The 12,012-nt window shown below is 36.2% G+C and overlaps 1 long non-coding RNA gene across 1 annotated transcript in view; it reads left to right on the top strand.

The window, feature by feature from the left end:
- LOC103552256 (uncharacterized) overlaps positions 1-10,009 on the top strand; it is a 103,831-nt gene extending 93,822 nt beyond the window's left edge. The window contains exons 7-8 of the long non-coding RNA XR_011537164.1: positions 2,053-2,140; positions 9,198-10,009. This is a non-coding gene — a long non-coding RNA (uncharacterized lncRNA). The remainder of the gene's footprint in view (positions 1-2,052; positions 2,141-9,197) is intronic.
- The last annotated feature ends 2,003 nt before the right edge of the window (positions 10,010-12,012 follow it).

The following is a 12,012-nucleotide window of genomic DNA, read 5'->3' as shown; positions in this document are numbered from 1 at the left end:
GAGGTCCTGAGAATAAGTATTGCGCATTTACAGGATAACTTGGGAACCTCTTTATGCTCTGTGAGACTATGGTTCTAAATTGAGTTTTACAGTCAAATTATTCTGAACATGGAATGTTTCTTAAATACCATTTACTCAGTTCACATTCTGTATGAGCCCACCGAAGCACAGATTATGATGAACCTGCTCAACAATAGTAAAAAAGAAGCACATTGCTCTTCAAGGAAAATTTGCTTTCAAGTCGGACACGACTGGAGTAATATTCTGACTCTGTGGGATCCTAGACAACTTCTGTAAACTCATGCATAAAGCAGAAATATGGCAAAATCTTTCCCAAATACAAAAAATGGAGATGAAAATTTCTCATACAATATGTAAGAATACTATTGTGAGGTTAATGAAATGACAAGGATGATCTTGCAAAGCTAATTGGTTTGTTTCCAGGGGTCCTGCCACTCAATTCAAATCCATCTAGTCTTGTCTGGTGTTGGGCGTCTCCTGGTTAGATTGCCTTCTTTTTTGGTTTAATATATATAGGTACAATACTGTGATCTGCTTTAACTGGACTTCCGTGACAGTGGCAGTAATTCCAGTAATCTCTCAGCTGATTTGTGACTATTTGTTGGGCACTCTAGGGGTGAGTTAAGCTGAGAGAGACGAACAAGGAGTCCACACGACTCCCTGATCCCCATAAGGATGTTGCTATAGTTTCTCTTCTGAACCTTGCCTTTCTCTCTATAGAAAATAAGAATTTTATTCTATCCTCATTATTAAAGGGGGATGGAGTGTTGTACAGAGTAGAGCTACTAGCCAGTTAAACTCTATTGGAATTTCCCTAGGTTTTATGGTAATAACGTTACTGGACACAAACAGAAGTTCTTTACCTGCCACACAAGAGGGGCCAAATAAAAACGGGAATGCCAGGCTTATGGCAAGGAAAGGGTTTTTATTTTGGGCAATGTCAGCTGGGAGTCTACAGTGAGCCCTCAAATTTGTTTCACCTCATCTCATCTTGTCTCATCTTTCCAAAAGATGAGAGGCCAGGAGTTTTAAAGGTTGCAAGGAATGTGCCTGCTTGTAGGGTGGGAGCGAGTTGCGGGGGGGGGGGGGGGGGGAGGGGGGGTGTAATCTGTGGCCTTGCTGGTTAGATCTTTCCCACCAGCCTGCATTGGGCCTTGGGAAGCTGCTTACAGGGACGAGGATGATAAGGGAATTTGCACGTAGGTGTCCTTGGCAGTTTGTCTCCATGGAAGATAGTGGATTCTAGAGCCAGGAAGCCAGGGAGTAAGCAAGGAATGAGTGCTTTGGTTTTAACCCCATATATGCTGGGTTTAACGTAGGGGAACTGATACCAGGGCCGATATCAATAATATTAACGAAGTATAAATAGGTGCACAATATTTTTCAGTTTTTGAGGAGTTACTAAAATTAAGCCCATTAACTCATAGAGCAATGACCATAAAATAGTACATAATGAAGAGATTTCAGTCTCTTAATATAATAGCCAACACTTACTGAATGTATACTAGAAGCCAGATATTTTCCTAAGTACTCTTACATTTTAGTTCATTCAATCATCATAAAAATTCTGTAATGTACATGTTACTATCCCCATTTGACAAGTAAGGAGGAGGAAGAGAGAGAATGAATAACTTGTCTAAGAACATCCAGGCAAATGGATTTGATATCAGGTATTTCAACATAGGACTTCACTCTTACTCACTGAGTGTGAAGACTCAAGGAGAGCACAGGAATATATTCAGAGGGCTTCCATGTGGAAGAGGAATTAGGTTACTTCTGTATATTCAACGTGGAGCTGGAGTTAATTGTCATGGTGGTGAAGAGTAGGCATAATTATGAATGATAAGTGGAATTTACAGGAAGACAGTTTGACTTAGAATTGTTTTTATTTTTTTAACATTTCTAACAAGGTTTTTGTCAAGCAGAGTATCATGCACCAGTTATCAATCCCCAGGGAGTAGAACATCGTGTACCAGTTACCAATCCCAGGGGAGGACTCTAAACACTCTGTTCACTGTGTCTTGTTATTAGAGTCACCAAGGAAAACACCTACAGCCAAGCACTGAATGGAAAAATGCTTTACTTACATAAAGAAGAGACAGCAAGATCAGCTTCAAAGGTGAGCGTCATTCCTCCATGGCCAACAGGTCTCTTGCGGCAGCCATTGCAGGACAATTCACACCACTCATGCTACAATGGAACGAGCCCTGTCACCTCCCTGCTAAGGAGAGACTCGGCAGTGGGGTTGGCCAGGTGCCACCTGATGCACAGAGCTTTATGAAGAGACAGGAGGGCAATCATTTAGCCTAAAACGGGGAAAGATGTTGCCATACAAGGTGATAAACCCAGCACAGGCTGTGTGGGTTCTTTAGCTCTTGGTAAGGAAGCATCCTAGGACCAAGGCCCATTCTTATGCAGCTGAGTGGGGGGAAGCTTGCTCACACATGAGACTGTCTTTCCAAACAGGTTTTGTTTTTGTTTTTGTTTTTAGTAATAGAGTTACTAAAAACATCTCAGAAGGTAATGTGTTATTGGAGTTTTTAGAGCCCGTGACAACTGGCTAAATATGAGGCAGAGACGTTTCATGAGAGATTCCAGAATTAGATGATTTCCATTAATAGTTGGTAAAATCCATTCAAATTCTGATACCCGAAAACGTCTATGAAGAGATTGAGAATTATATAATTTTCATTTTGAAAGTAGCTGAGACTCAGAAATAAGTGATATTTCCATGACTGTAAAGTAAGTTATGGCATGCATATATGCCCAAATGATGGGATAGCATACGTGTGTGTGTGTGTGTGTGCATGCACACATGTGTATTTTTTTAACAAAAAGAGAAACTTGTTCTAATTTTCATTGAGAAGCTTGTCCTCAATATGGGAATCTTAATTATAACATATACTTTGATTCTACATAATAAACTATTAGCACTTATCCCACATTCAAACGTTGTGATGACTTTGAAAATTTGTATTTTTTTTTGTCTGAAATGTCCTTCTCCCTTTGTCTATTTAACAAGCTCATATTCATCATTCAAGAGTCAGGTAAAGAGTTCTTCCTGGTGGTGCAGTGATTAAGGTCACACGCTTGACTTCAGCAGACCAGGATTCACTGGTTCGGATCCCCAGCACTGACACATGTACCGCTTATCAAGCCATGCTGTGGCAGTGTCCCTCATATAAAAAAGGTAGAGCAAGATGGGCACAGATGTTAGCTCAGGGCCAATCTTCTTCAGTAAAAAGAGGAGGATTGGTGGCAGATGCTAGCTCAGGGCTAATCTTCCTCAAAAATAGATAAATAAATAAATAATAAAAAAAAGAGTCAAGTAAAATGTGTCATATTTCTTGAAGGCTTCCACTGACTCTCTCTTCCTAATCTCTGGGCAAACGTATTCAATATTTTTATTTTGCCCCCAAATTTGTTATATTCCTTTTATTAAATTGATATTTTGTATATTTTACATTAAACTAAGAGACTCAAAGAGGCATATACACCTCTCTTTTGATTTGTTACACAGGTACCTAGCAAGGTGCCCAGAATTTAAAAATTCACAAAAGTTTGTGGAGTGAATGACCTAATGACACAATGAATAAAGTGATATTCCTATACATATTACTTATCCTGCATAATTTATTTCATATTTTGTGCTTAAAAAGTATACTTTGAATTATGATATTTTTATTTTATATTTCCTTCTAACATCTAAATTAGTTTAGTCTCACCTTCTGAGGTACAAGTTCTCTAGATTTTGTTCCTATTCTCTCTTCCTGTGGCATTTACACTACATTGCCAGCTATCACATTTCTGACCCAAGTCCTGGGACTGTGCAATGTATAGATTTCCATCTAAAATGAGGAATGCCTGTTGTTTCTCCATTTGTGACATTTTCCTGTAATGGGATTATTATTTATCATAATGATTATTTTGAACGTAAATCGAGATTATATTGTTGAATGTATTTTAGAATATTTTTCTCTGTGGATTTCTGAGGGTGAGCAGCTGGTGCATTGTTCTTTGGCTCTAGCTATCATGTTATTTGAAGGACTCAGTAGCATAAGGGTGGGAGGGCGAGATGGAATTTCTTTCAGTGCATTTCCCACAAATATCATCACCATATGCAGACTATGTATTAGATAAGGCAAGCTGATCATGTGGTGAATTATAATGAGCAAGTTGACAGACATCCTGATACCCAGAGAAAGTAGAGAACAAACTAGTAACCTGAAAAAAAGCTAACTGATATTTTGCCCCTATTTTCAAAACAAGTAAGAAAAATTTCACCAAATATACTGTAAATTATATTACTTAAAACAAGTATGGTAATTTACATAGTAAAGTATTAGATTTTATATATTTAAACCTTTTGTAGCACTTCATATATTTTATTGCATTGTACATTCAAAATTAGCCATCTTTTATCCTGAGACACTTAGTTTTAGCCTGCAAGCAACCTACATTCCAAAAATGGCCATAAAAAAAGATGAGTTTTTAATACGTAGTCTAATAAAACACATTTTTATGGCTGGACATGCACAGAGTTAATTCATTGTTATAATAAAATAAATTTTCATATTTAATTAAACAAGCATTAGTTAAGCAAATAGGTTCAAGGCATCATGTTAGACATTGAAGATCCAAAGGTGAATGTGCAAGATGTTTGCTTGCAAAATACCAAAATAAACAAAAATGAGTTTAATGTAACAAATTCAGATTTGTTCTAAGAAAGGTAGATATAAGTACTACGGGAAAATTGAAAAGAGCGAGATTGCTTCAGAATGGAGAAATGAAGTTACAGTTTAAAGAACAGGGCACATTTGATCTTGAGCAGTCGAAGAACAGAAAACATGAATTAAAAGAAGGCTTCCTATCCGTGTCATGAACTGTGTGGCGTGTACAGGGAGTAACAAATTTCCCAGTGTGACTGGAGCATTTAATAAAGCGAGTGGTGAAGACAATGCTTGAGAGAACATGAACACATTAAGAACAGTTATCGTCATAATGAGGAATCCAAACTTTTGTAAGTGTCTGGGGCTATTCTGAACAGGGCAATAAGATCTGAGTCTGCCTTAGAAGAACCATTTTGGGGACCAGGTGCAGGATGGCTTTGGTTAGGAGAAGGAAGGAATGGAGATGTTGAGGGCAAGAACACACTTTAAGAACACATTGCAGCAGACCAGAACTGAGAGAATAAGAGTTTAAAGAGCACAGTGGAGGTGGAAAGGAAAAGAAGTCACAGATTCCAATAGTCCTTTTAGTCCTTAGGATGGATGATGACATTAATCAATTCTTCACATAACAGTCGGAGTTTTTCATTGTTGCTTTGTTTCTTTTCAGCTTTAGTAGTATCATAATAATGCCCAGATTGAAATCATATGGTCCTTTCCCTTTGCACTTAGAATAAAACCCTGCATTTTATGGCCTTTGCTTCTCCAACCTCATGTCATATACACAAGGTCCAGGGATATTAGCCTGGACTTGATTGGACCATATCTTTCCCTCTTCAGGACTTCTGACATGCTGGCCTCTCTGTCAGGAGAGCTTGGAATCCTACCTTCTCTCCTCAGAGTCCTTTTGTCATCCTTCACATATTAGCTTAGATGTTGCTTTTTCAGAGATAGGTTTCCTGCTCACCCAGTGTAAATTTCTCATATCCAGATATCTCATTTTGTTTCTTCTCAATATTTACCCTAATTTGTAACCATTTGTTTATATTTATGCTTACTTTAACAATATCTATCTTCCTTACTTGCCTGTAACTCACTTTAAAGTAGTCTATATCCACTTTGTGTATCCAGAACCTAGCCCCACAGTTAATAAATATTAAATGAACATTAAATGAATGTTATAGGAATATTAAATAAATAAATGAATGAAATACTGAAGTTAGAATGAAGAATGGGCTTTGGGGAAAAGATCATGAGTTTGGTTCTGATATTTGAATTATGAGATGCTTACATCCTCAGTATCCTCAGTATCATCTTAATCAGCACCACCATGATTTGAGCATTTCATGTGGGTAAAACAGGAACTCTACAGACGAGATTTGATTTCATCCTCACAGCAACTCTATTAAGGAAATGAGATTTAGAGGTTAAGTAACAATTCTAAGATTAAAAAACTAGGAAGTGAAATATTCTAATTTAAATTCAGATTTTTCTCCATCAAAAATCCACTTTCCTTACTGCTATGATTTATTGCTAGAGTTTCAAGATAATCTAAACTTAAAAAATGTATTAATCCTTGAAATTATACAAACTGTAGAAGAGATATAAAAATTATTAGCAATGCAGAGCAAAAAGTTTAATTTATAGATAACATTTATACCCATTAGATATTAATTTTTGTTATAAAAGTAATACGTGAATTAATGCCAATGAGTACAAACAAAACTTACACAATTGGATGTATGTATGAAGAAAAGAGAGCCCTGCTTTACCCCCAACCCACACAAATCTCACATTTCTCTTTCTCGCATAAGTAGATTTGATTAAAAGTCAGTGTATACAGTTCTGGATATGTGTGGATGGGAGATAGATAGATAGATAGATAGATAGATAGATAGACAGGTATAAAATTCCTACTCACCACTGGTTTTGAACTTTGAATTGTGTTTTCCCTTTATTGAATTTTAAGCTTCCCAGTTCCTTGAGATTTTTATTATCTTTTCTTTATGTGTGTATGAGATACTGAAGAGAGAAGAAAAGAGTTCACACATATATTGCATGTTTTCTGAAATTTTTGTTTAATTAAACCTTTCCTATCTTAACTATAGTACAGATTTTTATATATGCATGTATAAATTTGTGTGATACACATATATATTTCTTTTAATAACTATTATGTAGCAAGATATGCATCACGTTTCTTTAGTGATTTCCTTTAAAGCTAAGTGCCTATCACCTATTTTTACTCAAAATGCAATTTACTTTCCATATTTTCTCTTCAAACCTCTCAAAATTAGCTCCTATATTTTGCTGCAATCATCTAAAATTATAATTCCAGTTTAAAAATATTAAATTTACAAGATTTTTCAGAATTAACTTAGCTATAAATTTTGTATGTTTCTGTATGCAACAGTATTTCTTGTGTATCTTCCTGTCTTTGGAGTTATTTTTCATTTTGCTTAAGAACATTTATGTATAATTCTATCAGGATTTCTTAATGGTAAACTTTTATGTCTGAAAATGCCATATTTTATTCCTCTAACTTAAATCATACAACCGAATAAGAATTTCAAATGAAAAAAATTTCTTCAGAAATGAAGACATTATTCCATTTCTTTGAATATGCAGATTCGTAGAACATCAACATTCCATTATTCAGTTAATTGGCTGGTTGGTCTCCCATGGCTGATTTTGTACCATTCACCACTAGTTTGATCCTTGAGTTCTTTCTCTTCTTCTCTATTAAATTTTGTGTTCCTCATTTTGCATGGGCTTTCTCTTCATTCTCTCTGCTTCATAACTTTCAGAAAGTTATCATTCTGATCTGCTGGTTTCATCTCTCTTTCAATGGCTACTTTGAATTTATTATTTTTTTTCCTCTAGGTCATCTACAACTTCCATTAGATGTTGGAATGGATGAGATCTTATTTGTTCAGTTAGATATCTTGGATTTAAATGCTAAATTATGATTTAAATTATGCAGATTCCATTATTTGCTTCAAATACGTTGGGGTCAATACACTAACTAGTCAATAGAGTTCCATAGAATACACATGACTCTGTCTCATTAATTCACCTAATATACTATCTGTGATCTCTTTAATGACGATATGTTCCTAGAACTCTATGACTCACTGCACTATTTTTCCAAATTGAAGACTTCAGTTGTGCTCCACAATTAACAATAAAAAGGATGCGGTAGAATTTATACCATCAGGAAAAGATGGCATCACTCAATTATTGTCCAACCATGCCACTTATGTCACACTAAAAATAAGAGTAATACACTCCTTTTCCATAACTCAAATTTTTAACACTGGTGATTTTCCATCCACAGTATGGGTTGTCTACTGTTGGTTGCCACTAATGTCTACCTTACTCTACTACTCTCCAAAGTCTCAATTAAGTTACTTAAATATGACCTAACTAACTGGATAGCACAATATTAAAAATATGAAAGAAAGAATAAAACACTTTTTTTCCCCTCACACTCAAATGACAGGCTTACACAGAGGTTCAGGCCATATTTTGTGTTGATGTGACTTTATACTTTGGGGAATAGCAATGGCAGTAGCAAAGATATGCAAATGTACTGCAAAGAGTTCATGAATTTTTCACACAGCAGATATGAAATTGTTGAATGACAGCCATGGGCTGCCACAGCCAGCAGCGATGTTTGATAATGTGTGATGTGACATATGAAGTAACACAAAATCAATGACTTCATGTGGCTAGGAGTTTTTTCATGCTATACTCAGCCTCAATTTATTCTTTTCCTGCCAAAAGGTGAAGTTGACTATGAACTCGTTAAACAGTGCCACTTACACAGAGAAGGGGACCAGTATAAAGGATTTAGTACACAGATTGAGAATGTTGAGGCAAAAACCAATTGCAGTGGGCACATTTTGGAGTATACCTGAAGGAGAGCTGACTGCTTTATGTCCTAGGATTGATTGCCCAGATGTACTTATTACCTGTTAAAAACAGCAGTCGCTAGAGCCAGAGAAATGCAGAGAGACAAAAATATCTCTGCAAATGCAACAAATGCAATTTGGGAATTAATGAGGGTTATGGAAGAGACTCACAAAGAGAGTTTTTAAAAATCTATAAGATAGGGCTGGCCTGGTGGCACAGCAGTTAGGTGTGCACGTTTCACTTTGGTGGCCCAGGGTTCACTGATTCAAATCCTGGATGCAGACATGGCACCGCATGGTAAGCCATGCTGTGGCAGGAGTCCCACATATAAAGTAGAGGAAGACGGGCATGGATGTTAGCTCAGGGCCAGTCTTCCTCAGCAAAAAAAAAAAGTATAAGATATTCAACAACTGTTGATAATGCTTATCTCCTTGTAGTGGGATATATTAATGTATCACTTGTTTTTTTCTTTTTTTTTTTTTGATTTCATGAATCTTCAAAGAATAAGTATTAATTATTTTGCAAAAAAATAATTTTTTTTATTTAGTAGATTTTTTGGGTTTTTTGTTTCTCTCCAATTTTTTGTTTTTAAAGGAAAAGCAGAAGATAATTGAAGATTGAGGGAATGAAGAAAGGGAGACGTTCTAAAGGACCAGAAAAGAAGCAGTTCATGAAGTTATACTTGACAAAGTTTTGTCCAGGTTTTTGGAGATGAAAATTGGGGGATTAAAATCAGAATTACAACTAACATCATTGTTAGTTTTCTGGGTGCAATATTTGCAAAGTTGGCTAGTTTGCATATAAAGTATTTTTCATTCTGAATTAATTTAACTTCAAATAAAATATTCTGTAGGTTAAAAAAATAATAACAAGTATTCAAGTCAAAGTGTATTGTTGTACCCAGATATCTAAACAAGAATACTTCCACATGACAGTTACAGATTGGGATATGGTCTCCCTAGAGGTGAGTTTGCTTCATTCATTCACCCTTTTTTCTGCTCAAGTTTGTTGCTTCGTGTTATGGTTACAAGCATAGTGGCCAATGCATTAGCATTGCCAAGAATCCACTTACTTAATTCTAAATGCAAATGCTACCTAATGAAAAGATTTTTCTCCCTTAGAACTCTCCCGAACATTCTGTGAATGGGTGTTATTGGGCAGCATATATTCTCTGTGCCAGGACCCGAGTGTTCCTGAATGATTTAGTATCTTTCATAAAGGGCTTCAGTATCAGTGGGAAATGACAATGAGCAGAATCAACTGAATAAGTACCAAAATGTTCTCTGTTACTGCATGCTAATAATAATTATGTGGTCTATAAAATTGATTTAATTTCCACAACATTCTGTGCATCCTATGCAAATTCTTTGGATAGTACTAAAAGTAGAATAAATCATTAGCTACCTAAAGCACTCTTTGCATTTTACCTATTTCTATTTTTTATGAGGAAGTCCTAGCTCTTTAAATCTTTCAAAATTTTGATAGGATATTTATACATTTTTGTATTCAAACTTTCTACACAATATCTAGATTTGAAAAATAATGTATCTACAGGCAGTCCTGACCAACTCAATCACAAGGAAGAAAGATTTGCAGCAAAGAGCCAATATGGGCTATTTTATAGCATATCATCTGGATGCCTGAACTATAGAAAACCCTAGGGAATAATTAAATTTCCATACCTTATGTGGAGTGACCATTAAAGAAGATATCGCTATTTGTGGACCAGTTAGAAAGGCTTGGACCCAAGGCTCTTTCCTTTATAATTCTGTGGGTTTGCAATGAGTCGTAATTTGAAATTCATGAATATAAAGTTTCTTCTTACATCAAATGCATGTAGTGGATGTTATACACAATATTAATAACTCTAGAAAGAATGGAGTTTAATAGTAAATCAAACTAAGCATACATTCTGGAACTCATATTATTAGACTTTGTAGTTTCCTATTTCATTTTTAACTGTTTATACTGAAAGTTTGAGGCTAAATTATGTTAATTCTCAGAGGATATAAATGCACTAAGAAAGCCTTCAGAATGCTTTCTAAACAACATTCACTCTTTCAAGCTATTTAGTCAGTTTTTATTGCAGTACCTGTTAAAAGAAAGTCTGTAGCTTGAAAAAAACATAAAATCTCTAACAACTTAAAAGAAACTTAGAATGTTGAAAAGGTGGCTGAAGAAAAGCTGGGAAATGGCTAGATAAATGAAACTAGGCAACTCAACTGGAAACTAGAAATTTAAACGCAATGCATTATGTTGACCATAGCTTTATAGAGTTCCTTCTTCTAGAAGGGTCTTAACTGAGGTGTATATATTGAGCACCTGGTAGCAGTGCTTCTGGGTTCCCTAAGCTACATTCTTTTCTCTGTAGTTTTCCCTATGCAATCTCTCTACATGTTTAAACCCAAGTGTCTTCTAAGGTCCTGTTTCCACAAAAAATTTCTTATTCCCCCCATCAAAGATGTGGTGTACCTGATCGTATTGTCATGCAACACATTATACACTAGTTTGGCATTTATTACAGACCATTTTATATAAACAGAAGCTTCAAATATAATCAAGAAACAAAATGTATAATAAAGAGAATAGATCTTACGTGCTCCTAGGAGAGATCAGTGCTGACTGAAATAATCTGTGAAGGCCCTAGGAAGGAAATATTTGGAACAGGCCTGAAGAAAATGCTGAGGAGCAAGTTCTTAACAGAAAAGTCACTCGAACCTGCCTATAACCCTATTGAGAATTAGCTCGGGTGGCGATAAGGAGATAGTCTTTCATAAACTTACAATATATGAGGGTGTGTCGGAAAAACTTCAGTTTTCCGCCTCCTGTGCAGGCAAAAGCCCAGTTCTTCCCTACTATGTCATTCGTTCTTGTGTGTCTCCTTTACTATGCACACAGAGCACTTCACCTTTTACACTGCTGGTCACCAAATGTGTGGAGGTTTTTCCCTACACCAAGCAATTCTCTGACACCAGATGGATGTCCTACAACTCAACTCAATTCTGACACCATCTATGTGGAGATAACGTCATATCCCACAGGTTAAGGACTCGGTCCACAGGACTGCTCCCCACTTCAGATGCCAATCACAAGTAGTAGGTCCCCAGGTTACCCACAACTTTTGTCCAACTTGGCCACAAATCAGAAGTTCTCATGCCCTCCTGCCCCTTGGATTCCATTACTTGCTAGAGCAGTTCACAGAACTCAAAGAAGCACTTACTTACATTTACCAGTTTATTAAAGGATATGATAAAGGATACAGACGAACAGCCAGATGAAGAAATACATAGGGTGAGGTCTGGGAAAGTCCCGAGCCCAGGAGCTTCTGTCCTTCTGGAGTTGGGGTGCATCTCTCTCCTGGTGTGAATGTGTTCACCAACTTGGAAGCTCTCTGAAACCCCTACTACTG

Source organism: Equus przewalskii, chromosome 2, assembly GCF_037783145.1.
Source record: "Equus przewalskii isolate Varuska chromosome 2, EquPr2, whole genome shotgun sequence".
Taxonomy (NCBI): Eukaryota; Metazoa; Chordata; class Mammalia; order Perissodactyla; family Equidae; genus Equus; species Equus przewalskii.
This window is presented reverse-complemented; position numbering and strand designations above follow the sequence as displayed.